The 3677-nt window shown below is 42.4% G+C and overlaps 1 pseudogene across 1 annotated transcript; it reads right to left on the bottom strand.

Annotated features, from left to right (window-relative positions):
* Positions 1-431: 431 nt before the first annotated feature.
* Positions 432-3342, bottom strand: LOC144686064 (protocadherin alpha-C2 pseudogene; annotated as a pseudogene). The gene has a single exon (XR_013577842.1). The product of XR_013577842.1 is annotated as a protocadherin alpha-C2 pseudogene (transcript).
* Between the last annotated feature and the right edge of the window lie 335 nt (positions 3343-3677).

Raw genomic sequence — 3677 nt, 5'->3', positions numbered from 1 at the left:
GAACTTACTGTGGAGCCCTGCGCAATCCTACAGGAAACAGCCTTCCAGTCACAAAATATAGCCATCTACAATTACACATTATGCCTTCCTAATCGGCACCTTTGGTACCAAGTGGCAATAAATCATATCTCCAGTGATCATTTCTCGGCCCTTCCTCATAGTGGATGGCAGGCTCACAAGCCTGTAATCCCCCGGTTCTGATTTGACCCCATTTTTAAAATAGGATCAATATGACATACGTCCAGTCAAAAGAAACTATCCCTGACACTAATAAACGGTTGAAGGTACGATAAAGCGACTCACAGAACACCAATCCCAGCTCCTTAATGCCCGTACATGTTAAAAAAAAATTGAGGTAAGGAGTTTACGCAACCAATAGTTCAAAAGAACGACGGTTGCAAATGCAATGACCAGTTCTTTGCAGTCAAATGTGAAGTGAATGATTTTATTTCATGAACATTTCTGCAGGAAATGCTACCATGGGATGATGCATTGCAATTACTGGTGAAATACTTCGGCAAAGTGATGATTAAAAATTGAATTGAACCTAATAATCTAAGTCACAAAAGAGAACATTATAGACAGTGGTTGCTACGTTTTCACGAGGCTCGCGTCATCTGCTGCACTGGATGGCAAATGTACAGGAAGAGTATTCTTGGAATGCACTGCTTAATACACCAATTCCTCCGGGAAGTGCGATGTTCATTATTTGTATATGGGTGTGTTGCTAGATCACTTCCGGACAATGCTATCACTAGTACTGCTGTCACTCAGTGGTAGCGTAGGATGACAGGCCTTGAGAAACAAAAAATCACTCTTGGATGATTCCGGCGATAAGCGAATTGTGTAACCATAAGTTTCGGAAACAGGGAGCATCTGAGGAGCTCCGTTATAATTTAAAACGTGGTTTCCTATAGGTCTCCTAGCAAATGCATCATTCGAATTCCTCCGCATGCAACAACAGGAAACAGCAGAGTGGTGGTAATGTATCTTATTTCGATCTTGTTTGCACTTCAGGAAGACCAGCAAGATGATGGTTAAAAGAAATATGAAGCTAGTTGATCCAAAAATTATTATTAAATATATATTTAGATCCGTACCATATTCGGCGTGTCTAGTGTTGTCTGCATGTCCAGAAACGTTTTCAGTAACATTCGCCTGCATCGAAAAGACAATTGTGACCGTGCTTGACAGACTTGGTTGTCCGTTGTCTTTCACTACGACAACAAGTCTTTGTGTGGTGCTGTCTTGTTCAATAGAGTTTCGGGCTGCTCTGATTTCTCCGGAGTAGAGGCCCATAGTAAAGAGACTCCGATCAGTAGCCTCAATCAGTTCATAGGAAAGTCGTGCATTCTGCCCAGAATCTGCGTCATTAGCCATTACTTTGGTGAATATATATCCTGCCAATATTGGCTGAGACGCAATTTCAAGTGTCGCTGAACTGTTCCACGCTACTGGTGAAATAATGTTTGGAGCATGATCATTTTGATCCAGGATAACAATGTTCACCATAGCACTGCTGCTCAGCGATGGAGATCCAGCATCCTGAGCTTGAACTGTGATCTGAAAATTCTTCAATTGTTCATAGTCAAAGGATCGCAGCGAAACAATGCTACCAGTTTTGGAGTTGATGGTAAAGTAAACAGACGCAGAAAGGTGTTGGACGTGGCTCTCTAGGATAGAATAAAATACTTCTCCATTCTGGTCCAAATCAGGATCCAGGGCGGTAACGGAAAAAATGGATTCACCAGGAGAATTGTTCTCCATCAAATAGACGTTGTACAAGGACTGTGTAAATCGCGGAATGTTGTCATTTATGTCAGAGACAAAAAGGACGATGGTTTTATTTGTGGATAGAGCAGGAGATCCAGCATCCCATGCTGAAATTGTTAAATTGTACATTTCAGTCGCTTCACGATCCAGCATATCACTGGTGACTAAACTATAGTGATTCCTCAGAGTCGTCCGAAGTTCGAATGGCACATCGTTTGAAATCTGGCATCGAACGTGCCCGTTTTCCCCCGAATCCGGATCCATCACTCCAAACACAGCGATTAGCGTACCTGGTAGAGCAGTTTCGTAAACCATTTTAGTTATTGGCTTCAGCTTTATCTCGGGAGCGTTGTCGTTTACGTCAATTATTCTAACCAAAACTGTTGCATGTCCCACGCGTGCACCACTGTCAACAGCCTGTACAGCTAGCTCATAAGCGTCTGATTTTTCATAATCCAGCAAACCTTCAACTCTTATTTCTCCTGTTTCGGCGTCCAGTTTGAACAATTCCAGCACTCTTTTTGAAGCGTAATTGCTAAATGAATATTTGAATTCAGCGTTTGCACCTTCGTCCAAATCAGTGGCGTGTAGCTTGATCACCAAAGTGCCCTTGGGTGTGTTTTCTAACACGCTTGTCCTGTACATTTCATGATCGAATGCAGGGGAGTTATCATTAACGTCCGCTACGTTAACAATAATCCGAGCTGTGCCAGTCCTGTGCGGGATTCCACCATCAACAGCCGTCAATAAAAGGTCAAAAGTTGATTGTTGTTCACGGTCCAGTGATTTCTCCAACAATAATAGGGCAAATTTGCTACCGTCGTTTCTTGTCTGCATTTTGAGGCCGAAGTGATCATTCGAGCTAATTTGGTAAGTGCTGATCGTGTTCGACCCCACGTCCGGGTCGTGCGCACTCTCCAGAGGAAAACGCACTCCTGGTGCTGCTGTCTCAGCTATCTGTACTGAGAATACCTTTTTCGAGAAAATAGGTGAATTATCGTTTACGTCTAATATATCCACTTCAACAGGAAACACCACGAAAGGAATTTCCAGCGCGAGTTCCAAAGATATGGAACAGGTGGAACTCTCCGGGCACAGCTGCTCCCTGTCAATTTTTTCATTAACAAATAAGACCCCAGTGTCCATATTTACCTCGAAATATTGATTTCCGTCAGCAGAAGTTAGGCGATACCTCCGATCTGATAATTCCCGAACACTTATTCTCAAATCTTCAGCGATGTTTCCAACAAAGGCACCAATCTCCAGTTCCTCGGGGACAGAGTAGCGAATCTGTCCGAAAACCACGTCGGAGACATGATACAGAAGCAAACAGTACACCCCGGCCCAGAGTGTATTCGCCATTGCTTTATTTTACTCAATATGTATGAGGATTTCTAACAACCATTTCAATCGTCGCTTTAGCTCCCCGGAAAAAAAATGCCTTTTCTTGCGTCGAAATGCGAATTTAAACCCAGAAAAAGCACAGCCGCGAATTTAGCGATTCTAAATGGTTGCGCAGTGCAGGCGCAGGCAAGCACTGTGTCCCTTTCCTTTCGATTGTGGTCTGGATTAGATGATGAGTGAGGGGGTAGATCTCTAACAGCGGCTCAGGTCCTTATTGGTAGACAGCGACACAAGGAGCCTCAATCAACTACTACACCAAGCTTCTCTTAAAGCAGGCTTGCTTCATTTGTTTCTTGTAATTGCAACATTATATTTAAAGGTGTTTAATAAAAAATGAATACTATTATATTTTTATTTATCTAAATTGTGTGAATTAAAATTCGAAGCATTGAATATTGTATTTATTTCTAAAGTAGCAACCAGACAGCAATTAAACTTTAACCGGCACTGTATGAGGGATATATGCTTATCCATGCCGTATTCATGTTGGTGATAAATAA

This window comes from Cetorhinus maximus, chromosome 10, assembly GCF_964194155.1.
Source record: "Cetorhinus maximus chromosome 10, sCetMax3.hap1.1, whole genome shotgun sequence".
Taxonomy (NCBI): Eukaryota; Metazoa; Chordata; class Chondrichthyes; order Lamniformes; family Cetorhinidae; genus Cetorhinus; species Cetorhinus maximus.
This window is presented reverse-complemented; position numbering and strand designations above follow the sequence as displayed.